General features: G+C 51.9%; 1 long non-coding RNA gene across 7 annotated transcripts in view; it reads left to right on the forward strand.

The window, feature by feature from the left end:
* Positions 1 to 13,968, forward strand: part of LOC105663649 (uncharacterized) — a 107,315-nt gene that overhangs the window by 37,669 nt on the left and 55,678 nt on the right. Inside the window, exon 2 of one of the 7 annotated variants that reach the window (XR_013040437.1) lies at positions 385 to 647. The exons of the other annotated variants lie outside the window; for them this stretch is intronic. This is a non-coding gene — a long non-coding RNA (uncharacterized LOC105663649). The remainder of the gene's footprint in view (positions 1 to 384; positions 648 to 13,968) is intronic. 7 annotated transcript variants of the gene reach the window in all.

Genomic DNA, 13,968 nt, shown 5'->3' on the forward strand with positions numbered 1-13,968 from the left:
CGTATAGTCGGCGACCGCGGCCGATACGCGAGATAAGATTCGAGATAGCGAGGGATGTACACGCTGAGAAATCCGCGGTTCAATCTGACGTTCGATCGCGAACGAACGTGGGAGTCGAGAATCGCGAGCGGCGAACGGGTCTTCGACGATAGGCGCGATCGTAAATTACCAACGATTCTGCTCGCAACCCTGCTCGCAACCTGCTGCACGAACGAAATTCGTACCTACCGTTTAATCGACGCTATCGTTCGGAACTATTCTGTTCATAGTAAATTAACGTAAATTGACGCGAATTAACGAATCTCGAAATATATTCTCGAACGAAGCGTCGTCGAATCTTGGATAAAAATTGTTCTCACGATATTCGTGTTTCTTTGATCGCAGCTTCTGCGTGGCGAACGAGAGAGCGAGTCGGCAAAAGGGGACGCGGTGGTGGCGATTCCATTTCCCGTCGTCATAGTCGTCGGTTACATCCTGTCGGTCGGTGGAGGGTGCGCGGTCGCGAGGACGACGAGGATGCAACGCGATGCAACGGAACGCGAAGCAACGCAACGCAGCGCAACGCAACGCAACGCGAAACAACGAGAGACGCGGCGAGGAGAGGAGGGTAACGCGACTCGGCCCGTGTGTCCGTGGCGTACGCGTAGGTACGGGTCAGTCGCGCGTGGTGGTAGAGTCGGCGAGTGTATATAGATCGGAGCCACCGATGCACGGTAGAGTGCTTTCGAGGCGAGTGCAGTAGAGAGACTCGCGGTGCTGCACGGTCTGGTGATTAGCGCCGCCCCCTGGGGACGGCAACCGCCAATCGGTGGATAGCGTCGCGACGCCCGCCGTCGTCGCTTCGCCGCTTCACCGCGCGGACCCGTCGGGAGTCCCCCTGCAGGTCCGCACAATCGCGGATATAACGGATAGCGTCAGGCAAAGCCACGACAAAAATCAATCACCCGCTGCTTCCTCCTGTGTGCTGCCCTCTCTCCGTGCCCCGTCCACCCCTCCAAGCCCTACCGCTCTTTCCCTTTTCTCCCGATTCGCTCTCCCTTTCTCCGACGCTATCGGTGTCGCCGCTCTTGTCGCTTTTCAACTCGACGCGACCTTCCTCGACTCCCGCGAGCGTCGTCGGGTTTCGGTTGGTTCGCTCGCGAAATCCTTCCGAAACGCTGCCGTAGACGTGTATCGGAAGAAGGAGACGAGGCTAACGAGAACGGACGAGAAAGAGTCGGTCGTGACCGATTTTAGACCACGCGACGTCTTCCCACGTCCTCGCGTATCCTGTTGACGCGCGCGTATCGATCTTGCCCGCGTCGATCCGCGTCCTCGTGGCACGAGGAGCGCGCGCGGCAGCGGGGCAAGGACAAGCCAGATATCTCGTCCGACCCGCGCCGACTGACCGACGACCTACCTTGAATTTCATTCACACACGAGGAGGTCGCGTCGAGACGCTTACGCGGAATACGAAACGACGTTCCCATGGATCGGACGGCACGGGACGGGACCGTTCCATGTTTCCGAGTATGCGAGAACCGAGCTACGTGGATACTCGGTACATGCCCGCTTCGCCACAGCCAACGCCGACGACGACGCTGCTTCTTCTTTTTCCTATCCGTCTCTCGCTTCTATACGGTTAACTGTTCGAAGCGTACGCTTTCTACCGAGTATCCTAACGCTGTCCACTCGAGTCGTTATAAACGACACGAACACGGTCGAACGTTTCGAACAGCTGCTAACGTAAAAACGTTTTTGTGTTCGGTTGAAAACGCGCTATATTTCCCTTATCAACGCTTTGCGACCGGTTAATTGCCGTACTTGTAGCACGCGCGCGAATTTAAGCCGCGTTTTAACACTTTCCGCATACCCGCATTTCGCATCGCGCGTTCCATTCGGCAAACTATACGAGATACGTGTACACTCGGCGAAGACGTTCCTACGAACCTACCAAACAAGCGCCAGTTTGCGTTAACGTTTCTTTCGTAATTTCGTTTCTATTTTTTTCCTTTTGGGTTCGTTACTTTAAAATTCAGACAGCCAGAGAGAGAGATAGTCCGTGGTTTCGAGGCGGCTTAACGAGCCGTCTTTCCTGTGTTGCGATGATCGCGCGACTAATAGAAAATTAATGTCTTCACGGCTGTTCCCCGATACGCTTCGTGGGAGAAATAAAAGCGGAGACGCCGTTATCGAGTGCCCCGAGTTTTTCCAACAGCGCCAATTTCCTGCGAGCGAGAAGGAAGATCGCTCGAGAGGCGTAGAGAGAAACGACGAACTGGCAGACACGGATAAAACGGGCATGGCACGGCATCGCATCGCATCGCATCGCATCGTATCGCATCGGTGCCGCGCGTCGCGTCGGGACGGAGAAGCCAGAGAGCGCGGAAAGTGCAGGCCGTGACTGAAAACATCCCATGGCGATAAGGATCTCCCGGCGATTAATTGGTACGACAGCGGCACACGTTGGCGGTGCGTTAACGGGTATACGGCTGCCGTGCACCGTGCGGTAACCGGCTATATCGTGCGCGATATCTCCTTATGACGCCGGTCGTCGACTTCCTCTCCGCCTTCTCCTCTTCCCTCCTCTCCATTATTTCTCTCCGTTGCTCCTGTTCCGGCGCGGACGCGGAGGAGACGGCGCGATGCGACGCGTCCTGGGAGCGCCATACCGCGCCGATAAAGAAGGGATTCTGCCGCCAAGCGCTACTTGCCCCGGAACTGCGGTTCCGGGCAAGGTTCGCGGGGAAGCCAGCTGCCGGAAGTTGCCAAGGCAAGGCGCTGCTTGCCGCGAAAGCTCCGCCAGTCTGCGCCGGAACGAACCGCGAGCGAGCTTGCAGAAACCTACTTGCCTTGCCAGGGTTCGTATCCTCGATTCACCCTGCTCGCCTTCTACCGGACAGAAATTCTCTCTTACCCCAGCGATAACGTAGGAATCTGGGAGACGTTATTCCGCGTCTTTTATCCCGGGAATCCTCGAAACCCGGGAGAAACGATCCTTCTTTTACTCTTGGAGCTCGGACAGCTTCCAAGATGCCATCTTTCGATTTCGTCCCGATTCTGCGTTCGAACGCGTCCAACGATTACGACAATTTGCTCCAGTAACCAATTTCGTACGAAATAATCCTAAGAATATTCGAAATCGATTAGAAGAGGCACGAGAATGAACGGAAGTTCGATAATGTACGTAGAAAGCGACACGCGTTGGACACGTTTTCGCGAAAAGGCGAAACAAACTATCGGAATTAGTTACTCGCGACGAAATCCATCGGACTTGAAATCGTGCGATAGTCGAGTGACACGCGCAGAGCCTCCGCGAGCTTTAATCGGTCCTCGCGGATGCAACGTAAACGTTACGCGTACGGACACGATCTACGCTTCGTTCGCGCGTCTTCGAGCGACGAAGCGCAGCTGCAACCGACTCTCGACTTCGCTACGATCTCTCCGATTGCCGCGGTCTCGAGTCTCGAGGTCAGCACCGTTGCTCGTGGCACACGTCGAACATCGTTGGTCCACCTGCTCCCCTTCGCAACCGTTTCACCTGCGCTCGCTCGCTCGCATCGCGGTACTTTTCATTCGTTTTTTTATTTCTATCGCGCCCCATCCAACGGCCGATTCCTTTCGACCGATACGATTTCAATTATTTCGCGATCTCTTAATACTCGCGACGTGGCAGCAATTATTTATTCAGCAGCTTCGACCGCGTGGGAATCCTGCGTATGTCCCTTTAAAAGGACTCTAGCCAAATCGGTCCGGTACATTAGCTCGCGGCTAGTTCATTTTACGGCGCTTCTTTACAGTCAGCAAATTTTAAGATCGTTCAAGTAGCAAACAGTCAATGAAATACACGCAATCTTTTAATGGTTTGGACGCAAAGCGTTAACTCTTCAACCGCTACCGATCGTTTTACCTTTCGCTCGAATATCGCGAGAGTTAATTTAACGCCTTTAGCGAGATTCGATAATTTTACTCTTAATTTTAAGCCACGACGCCTCTAATTGCGTGGCACTTAACAGCATAAGCATACACGGATTGATAAAACGGTATCTCGCGTGTTTACGATTCATTTTTCTGATTTTGGTAATCAGTCTAGTTGTTTCTGGACAATTTGAATGGCGTAAAACGCGTAAAAAGATAAGTAAGCAAAGAAATAAGAACGCGTGTTCTAATAAACATTTGGCGCGACGGTGATTAGGAACGAAATCGATAGCCGTTCACGAGTCTTGTCCGAACCGTGTCGTGTATGTACCGCGATGATTAAGAGGGGATTTGGAAGTTTGCGTAGAAAAGAGTTCGGGAACACCTTGCGCGACAGGTGGCATCTCGTTGGCGAGCGTGTAGCGCGTGCAGGCTTCGCGTACGAATTACGAAGGGCCAGACTCGCCGGTGTCCACCACGGTATCGTTCGCTTCGGTGTCCGTGTCCGACAACACCGCCGGTAGACGGTATCGCCGGTACTTAAAAATATGTTAGCGACCGGTACATAAGCACCGTGACCTCCGCGATACGATCTAAAAAGAGGCAGGGCCCGAAGCCGCGTCAGATGCTTTCGCGACGCCGACATGGCTGACGGAAGCGTGGAACGACCGTCGCTGTGACCGTTTAGGGGAATTAGGGGAACGTTGCGTCGCTTACCGGAAAAATACCGAAACGGACCGTTCCTCGATAACGACTCGACGGCGAATCGTCGAACGGTGCTTTTCGCTTCGCGAGCCCGACGGCCAAATCCGAGTTACGCGCGTCGCGCGACCTGCCGCGTCCAACGACGTATCCGTCGGTCTAATAATTCATTTTATGGAAATGACGGTGGAAAACGTGGACGCCGGTAACGGGAAGCGCCGCCTGGGACAGCATATTTTCCCCGAAATTTAGCGTGGCCGATTTCGAGCCAATAAATCAAACTGACCGGTCGGGGATGAGTCCAGCCGCATCTCCATATCGAGATTCTTTAGCATATAGAGTGCGGCTTGCGTAACCCCTCGGACCTTGCGAGCGGAGCTTCTCGAAGAGGAAAGAAAACGCGAACGGCGGCGCCCTTTCTTCCGTCCTACGTAGTCTCTCGGATCACCCTTCTTTTCTGCTCCGTCGCTGGATGTCGGAGGATGCTCCGCCGACGGAGGCAGCTTCGTTGTTTTACGAGCTGGCCCGAGCTAGGGGTTGCTGCACGGGGCGGCCGGTTGACTGAATAAAAATTACGGAATATGTTGCATATAAAGTAAGTGAAAAACAGACCGAGATGATGAATTACCACGGTAGCTAGGCAGGGGTGGCGAGGGTGGCGGAGATAAAGGCCAACGCCATCGATCACTTTGGCCCTGGCCAGCAACGCCGCGACCTCTTTTCTTCCACGTTCGACCTTCCTGTTCGTCTCGCTCCCCTTTTTCCTATCCCCGCGATTTCGTGGTCCCGCGACGTCACGAGTTTCGCTGTCCAAAACGTACGAAGCGACGAGTAAATCCGAGGGTAAGATGGAAGGTCCGAGACGGAGAACGACGAGGAAACGGTGAAGTCGAGCGAAAAGGGTGGATGACGAAAGACGGAGGCGCGAGAGCGGAGCAAACAGGGAGGTAGGTAAGCAGGGGCGAAGAGACGCTTTCGAGGCTCGAGAGTCGCGCGAAATCTGCATTTCAGCCTCCTATCGTCGCGCTGCTACCGTCTCCCGCCGCCGGCTTCCTGGAGCCCTCCTGGACCCCTCCTGGAGCCCTCCTGGAGCCGGAGAGCTTTCGAACAGCTCGCAAACACTCGGAATCGCGGGAAAAGCTTAGCAGTTTGTGTGCGTACGCGTACACGGACCGCGTACGGCGTAGACGGTCCAAAGCTCTCCGACTGTTACCCTATTTTTACTTCGAGCTGCTTTGCATTTGCCGCGTCCCGCGAATCTCTCTTTCTCACGCGCAACGATTCGACGTAACGTAATTACGATTACTCGTTCGAACGAACGAAAGAATATTATTACGATAACGTCAAGTCGTTTCGCTTATGTACGAGAAGAGTTTTCCTGAAAACCGTTTCGAAACGTTTCAAGATACGGTAGGCATCCACGACGAAACATCGCGGTCTTTTCTTTCGAGGAAAATATCGATCGGTTACCGAAGGAAGTTTGGACGGGTGGTAAATTCGTGGTGGCGCGGCGCGATGAAAAATCGCTTTCCACGCTTGAACCGACCGGAAGGAGGGCGCAAGAAGAAGAGACGAAGACGACGGGTAATTAATCCGCGGTTTTTCCTCGTCTAATTAGTTGGATTTATTCCGTTGGTTCCCCTTATCCAGCGGTCCTCCTCTTCTTCCCGCGGTCGTCAGTCTCCAGCCGGTGGCTCGACCGGTCGGTCGCTCTTTCCGCTCGCTCCAGCTCGCTCCGGCTCGCTCCGACTCGCTCCAGCTCAAGTTGGACGGGGCTGATGTATGGAAATATATGCGGGGAGACGGAGGCTCGCATTTTTCCAGCCACGCTGCCTTCGTTTCCACCCCAACCACCCCCGTAGCTACATCGGCCTCTACTTCTGCCAACACCGCCAACACCAACCACCACCCCCCCTTTCTACGAAGCTCACCGTTTCTTTCGGCTCGTGGCAGCCGTGCCACCCCTTAATCACGCGTCTACTCGTTAAATTCGTGTCAGACCAGTGTTCTTCGCGACCGTTCTTGGAATCCGCGCAAGATCCAACCGGGTACATACTTAAAAGGACTAGGTTAGGTCGAATCGCGGCAAGGTGAAGCATCGTTCGAGAATTAATTACGACGGAACGACAATGCGGGCTCCGATTTATTTTACCCGGTGATTATCGTCATCGCGTACACCGAGAGAACCAGTGTTCGTTTCGTGATCCACCAACTCGATTATACCGATATTAAATTTAACAGCCGAGATAATAGAAAGGTTGCCCTCGACATCTGTACTATCCTACTCGATCCGTAACAGACGATTCCGACGAATTATCTTTTCGTTGTCTAGTTCGTTCGAAGAGTACAGAGAGTACACGAAATGATCATTTTCGATTTTCTGTGTCGCTCTTTCGTTCCTCTTTGAACGTACTTTTTACCATTCGAATAATCCTCCTCTCTCGAGGTCCACCGCGTGCTTATAAGGTCACAGACTCGCGACAGATTCTCCAACCAGCCCCCATTGTTTTCTGCGTTCTCGATTCGTGTTCCGCTGGAACCGCTTGCCGTCGAACCCACCCTCTTTTTATTTCTTTCCTCTTCTCCTCTGTCGCGCCGCGTGTTCACGAAATTCGCGCGAAAGGACGAAAGAACGAAAGGACGAACGAACGAATAAACAAACTCGTATCATATTACTGTTGAACAATTTTCCGCAGCGTCGAGTCATCGTTTCACGAGACGCGTATAAATTCTTCGGTTTGTTTGAAATATTTATGCTCGCCGGGTTCGCGGTATAAACCAGCGAATTTTTGCCCTCCCGTTTTGTAATAATTAGCGGAGCTGATGCAATAGCGATCGCTGCTTTACATCGTTACGTGACCGAATTAATTTTTCATCCCGATCCCGTCGAGTTTTAATTAAACGCCGCGCCCGCTTTCGGATAAACGGGGCAGCCGCGCGAGACGCGATGACGCGGCGTTTCGTTCGAATAATGAGAGCTCGAGTACGTTTCCAGCAGCGATTTCGATCAGGAACGGACGAAACGAACCGACCCGGGGCAGCGTGACAAAATATTAAATACGACTCACGTGTACCTACCGATATTTTGCTCGGAAAACAAATCTTCTTTCTCCGCTACCGATCGAGCTAATTCATCCCGAGCTGAAAAGACAACGCTTTTTAGTTAGGACATTGTCTATAACCCAAGAAAACTTCGACACATCTATCCTCGCCGCCGACGAAATTTTATCGCTTGTTCGTTTATCGAAAAGATCGTATATCAAGGTTTCGCCAGGTATTCGATCAACCAAAGATCAGATCGATTCCTCGCACGATTCGGCGAGTAAACTAACTGGCAAAATAAGACGAACGCCATGCGAAATCGTAAACATCTTACTAGCGAAGGTATCCGTGTAATAGATAAAACGAGATAAGCCGAAGCGGTATGAATAATGCATCGCGTCGCTATGCGCGATAATTGCCGCGCTTCATTAAAACCAGATCACTCATTGTCAAAGCACGAGAACACACGAGCCGTAAACTCGCCACGAACAACGATCGATATCGTTCGTCGAACGTCGACTGTCCTGCCGGAATGCGAGCCTTCTTTCCTTTACGTTCGATTCATTTTTACGCGTTAAGGAAAGCCACGTGCTAAGAAAATTTCGAATGCAAACTGCGCTCGTACGCGTATTCGATACGTCGATTACCCTCGATAATCGTTCGCGAAACGATTCGACAAACAATCGTAAACGAGAGACGATAATTATCTTCCATCCACCGCGTAGATTACACGGGAAGCGTGCAAGGAAAAGCTGTTTCAATCGCGAGTACCGCCTATCGCTTTGCCGATACGGACAAACGGAATCCTCTATAATATCGAAATGTCGGAAAAGAATGTTATTTATCTTACACTTTAATCGAGGAAATAATTGTTTCCAGTTGAACGCTACAACTATCGTAAAAACATCAACAATTTTTAACGTTATTTCCACTGCTCGCGCAGTAGATTATCGATATACTGGCAGCTTTGCAAAAACTTTACGAACCGCTCAGATATCGAAGGAGAAAATTGGTTAATTAATCTCGCAGCTTAGTTTTACGCACACTCTCGTATTTCCGATTAGTACGAACTTTTAAAATAACCGGATACACAGCTTACAAACCCTGTACGCGATTCCATAGTTAGGCGCAGAAGAGGAAGACGAAGAAGGTCCGTGGCGAGTTACTGAAAGAGAAAAGAAAAGAAAAGAAAAGAAAAGAATAGAAAAGAATAAAAATGTAAAGAGGAAAGTAAAGAGGGAGGCGAAGGGTTGCGTGGCAAGGTGCGGAGAAGGTGATGTGGCGTAGGTATGCCGCTCTGCACCGCGTTGCGCCACGGTAATGCCCAGCCACGTAGCTAGCAAAGTAGCAGGTACGTAATGGGTAGCAGCGAGTAGGTGGCAAGGCTGCGTGACGAGGCGATTGCGAACCGTGACTAAAATATTTAAAAATATGTATCTTTCTGGCCGGACTACCGTCCAGTTCCAGTTCCAGTCCCGGACTTTAGCCGGAGACCACCGCATGCCGCTTCCTCGCCCTCAGCCCCTTGCCACGCTGTATTTATTTCGCGTTTCCTTCCTGCCGCGGGGCTGCCCTCACCGACACGGCACTACTGCTGCCGTTTCTCCTTTTATAAACTCTCCGTCGCTGACCTCCTACCTGCTGGCCCGATTTTACTCCCCAACCGAATACCTACTCAATTTCAATCGATTACTATCGCTCTCGCATTTTTCTCGAGGTTTTTCAATTCGAAAAATCTTACTTTCGATTTACTTTCAAATCGATCATTCGCTATGCCGTGCATATGCTTTCTTGTACTATTTTCCACGCCCCAAGACGAACTCGCGTAACTTTTTTCTTAACTCGGAGAATCACCGTAAACGAGAACGCTTTCGTACAGAGATACGAATAAACACGAATAAATCTTATTCGACTAATGTTTTTAGTCGACGACAAGGATTGCAGGTTACGCGTTTAAGATTTGTTCGTTTTGTTGCTCGTCGAAAGGGACGAAAGCGACGAATGGATAAAAGAACGAAAAGACACGGTAGAACCGTTGTCTCGGTGAAAAGCGTTGCTCGATCGACGAAACGCGTTGGTTAGATACGTTAGGTTAGACGGTGTCGCGACAGGTGAGTGGGAACAACTGCAGGTCCGAGTGCAACCGCGCTCGCCAGTCGCCGTCGGCCGTCGGCCGTCAGTCGTACGGTTCACAATACAGGATGACCCGACCGAGCCTCGCAGCCGGGTGCGAAATGCCGGCAAACGGTCGTGGCTGGCTCTGCGCGATGCATATTCATGATTCGTTTTTTTTCTGATCGGCCATCGCGGGAAAGAGGAAGCGAGTTTCTGTTGGCCGCAACGAGTCGTCGCGCGTTAAGGACAACCCGCAGGGCACCGCGACGCGACAGGGCGCATACTAATTGCCCGCCACGCCGATTTTACGCGCTTCCGACTCGACCCTGATCCCTTACTTCCTTCGTGCCACTTCGATAACGACCGACTCCTCCCGTAATACTCGACGCTTAACACGAAACTTTAATAAAAACGCGATATCGCTTCTCTAATTCGAACGAACGTAGATCGGTTCCTGCAGCGGATTCTACGTACGATGTGTCCCGTTTCGCTCGAACGTATAAATTATTTTGATCGGTATTAAAGGTCGAAAAAAGTAAACTGAGTAAACTAAAAAAGTATGTAGGCTATAAGGCATCGAAAGGTGGACTCGTCTGAAGGTCATCGCGAACATCGCGTCGTTTCAAGGTGAGCGGTGTTTCATCGCGAAAATAAATTTGGACGCTCGGCTTAGGCGGGAGCGAGACACCCTGTATAGAGAGATACAGTGGTACACGGTGTTATTATCGTGGCGGTGCAATTAAAGAAGGAAGCCTCGGGAATTAGCGGGTGGCGGACGTAGGTAAGTATAGAGTATAGAGCCGGCCGTGGTACGAACGAGTCTGTGCCGTGACTGGCGTGGTACCACGCTACCAACCACGTCGTGGTTCCACGAGAATCAGGAGGGATGCCATGCCGCCTCGTAGAGTTTACGCTGCCATGGGGAGGGAAAGCCGAGAAACGAGCCTCCTGAATATGCATAGGCCAAACGGAACGGGACGAGGACGAGATAAGGGCCGACTTATTTTTCCTGTCTTTAATTTCCTTCCATCCTTATTTTATTTTCCCGCTAACTGCTACCGGAGACGGTCCAGCTTGTTTCGTTCTCGTCTTTCCTATCCATCTGGCAACCCTTCCTTCGCCGCTCTATACACGATTTTTCGCCGGTCGCTAAGAATCCGAAGCAAAAAGGCGAGTGTTCCCCTTTAGATTTCGAGATACTAGGACTTACCTTTAATCGAAGCTAGTATTCTAGGAGGCGCTTTCGAATCGAACGCGAAGACCGGTATCTTACGTAAAGTCGGACGCACGAAGTTCGCGGTGCCTTGACCCGATCGGACGACGAGCGCGAATTTAGCATGCGAGCCGCGTGCGTTTTAGCGGAATAAGGTCAGAAGCGGGCGACGCTCCTGTTCGAAGAGGTCGCGTATGGGTATCGGCGTTGCCGAACACCGCCAGGCCCCCTCGGCCACTCGGAACGGTACGAATAAACGGAACGGCTTTGCATTGTCCGCCACGGCCGCGTCTTATCGCATTCTTATGACGCGCGTGACGCCTACTTTGGAGCAGCAACGCTCCGGGTCCATTATGGCCATTGCGTTGCTTCGATAGTATTTCAACGATATTCGCGCGACTATATAGGAAGTTTTGCCGCGAGAACGAAGGGACGTTAAATCGTTACCGCGTACGTACTCGCAAGAACGTGTCGGAGATAGTCGAGAAAAATCCGTTCGAGCAGCAAAGTCTAGTTGTCCTGGCACTTTGACCCTAGTCGATTCAGCTCGGTAACGAGGCTGGCGCCTAACGGGATCGCGTTTCCACTTCGACCAGCGAAACTGCCGGCTACCGAGTCGCCTCGACCGACGCGATCGTAACACTTTGACAGAAAGCTATTAGTAGCTCCACCGGTTCGACCGAGCTTGCATCGGCGACGATTTTCGTTTCTATATCGGAACGGATAAACGTCTGTCGGAAGGTATCGCGACCAAAGGGTCGAAGAAGCGTCGACGACCGTTCGACGAGGTCGAAAAAAATGAGCAGCGCTCGGGGAACGTCGATACCGTTAGGCGCCAGCTTCGGCCAGGTAAACGGTAAACGATAGACGGACAAGTCGGATGAACGGTGAACGTATATCGATGTTTATCGGGTCGATTAGCGAACGAGTAGGTACCGTGGCTGTCGCAGTGGTCGAACGAAACAGATGGAAGACGGAAAGATGGGCGCGGCGCGCGACATTCCTCCTCGAAGAGCTCCGATGGCATTGTTCCATCGCGTCGCACCTCGATCACGCCTCTGTCACGTGGCCCACAATTCACGGGACGTGACTTCGAGGTCCTCTTCGGATATCTACCAAACGACCGTCACACTTACACCGTAACTACCTCCTTGGACAGCTATTATTTCTTTTCGGCCGCTCTCGTAGCGACCAATTGCGAAACACAGCCTCTCGATTCTCTTGGAAGAACTCGACGCGACGCGATCGTTCGCTATAATTTAGCATCGAGGATCGAAAACCTCGACCAAACGTTTATCCGACTGTCGAAACTTTTCGGTCGGTAATTTTTCCGACCGTGTCTGGCGAAGGCACGCCAGAGGAACGGTCGCGGCATGGCACGATCGGGCACAGCGTCGCGTCGATTCGTTCGTCGGTTCACCTGCTGCTCATTAGAAGCCTTATCGCTAATTAATCCGTACAGGAACGGCGTGACGGTTCTCGTGTCGTTCGTTGCCTCGCTTTTCCCTCCTGCTGCTCGCTTCGCCATCGTTTCTCCCTATTATGGTTATACTTCCTGAACTCGTCACCCTACTACCATCCTCAGCTCGGCGAACCTCCTTATGTGCGTGCAGGAATCGCGCGGCACACGGTCGCGTGTTTCTCCTTCCGAAACGAGGGGATAACACCGACCCGGCCGACCCTCCGAACAAACCAACTAGTCATCCTCCATCTTGCGATAAATCTTTTCGTGTTCATCTATGGCAACGCTCCCCGATTCCAGCCGATTTAATGAACTACGGCCAGCAGAAACGGCGAGCTTTAATGGAAACGACCCGACTCGAGGACGCGGGAAGGAACACCGGTCAATCGGAAGGAGTCGAGATTTCGAACTTTCTTCTTTTCTTCGCGGTAATTGCTGGAACACGCCGGTTTCGATCGCGATCGAGCCCGCTAAAAGATTAACGAACCACGGTTACGCGATTCTCGGTTCTGCTCGACTCGATATCGAAAATTGAACGATTCAATTACGAAAGACGGTCGAGGATAAGATCGTTTCTCGAGCCATCCCGGCGACGAGCGATTGCGCAACGATCCCGTAGAAAACAACGAAATTGTTCCCCGTTTCGGTGGAATTACGTAAGGAAGCTTTCCGTGGGACACGAAATGCCCAGGCAGCCGGCACGGGTTAACGCAACAGCCTCCTCTTCGGATCGTAGGCTACGCGGCCGATAACGCAGCCGGCGACATTTACAATAATGTATTCAGTCAATGTGTCAAGAGAAGCGATCGTTGTTTCAGCTATCCGCAACGTTGTTAAGCCACTTAAGCCCTCGGCTACGCGACAGCTGGCATAGGTCAGTATCATTATCTCGCGAGGAACGAGAGTGAAACGACGAATCGATAGACGGACGTACGGGACATTAATAAACATGAAGAGACGACCGGACCGCGCGAGGGCCCCTTTACCCGTTACCCGTTTCATCCTGCCAACTTCCACGCGCTCTCTTCCACGCGTTCTTTGCTCTCTCCTCTCCGACCGTTCGCGTCTTTCCCTTATAATTCCCTCGAATTCCCTCGAATTCCCTCGAATTCCGAGTCGCGCGATTCTAATACCGAATCAAACATCTTACTCGCCGCGGACCATCTGCTCCTTCGAAAGAAACAATTTTAGAATAATTAGAAGAATATTAGAAGCCGGCAACAAACACCTGATCGAAAAAAGTTGCGAGAAAGTTCTTTTCCACCGAGAGAAAAACCGAGGTGGATGATTTTCGCCAACCCGGCGAAACGATCCGAAAGCGTTTTTAAATCGACCGACACGCGATACCTCGAACAGCTGTTTTAGCGTGCGCAGGCGAGTCGGTCGTAAGGCTTAATCGAGCTGTACGCGTTACCTCGTAACGCGGCAAAAAGAAAAAACGGAGAAAAACGAAGAGAGAAAGAGCGAGCGCGAGTATCCGGAGAAACGAAGACAAAGGCCGATAGAACACCCACCTACCGGTATGGGCGTGCGAGGA

The sequence above is a fragment of the Megachile rotundata genome, chromosome 2, assembly GCF_050947335.1.
Source record: "Megachile rotundata isolate GNS110a chromosome 2, iyMegRotu1, whole genome shotgun sequence".
Lineage (NCBI taxonomy): Eukaryota > Metazoa > Arthropoda > Insecta > Hymenoptera > Megachilidae > Megachile > Megachile rotundata.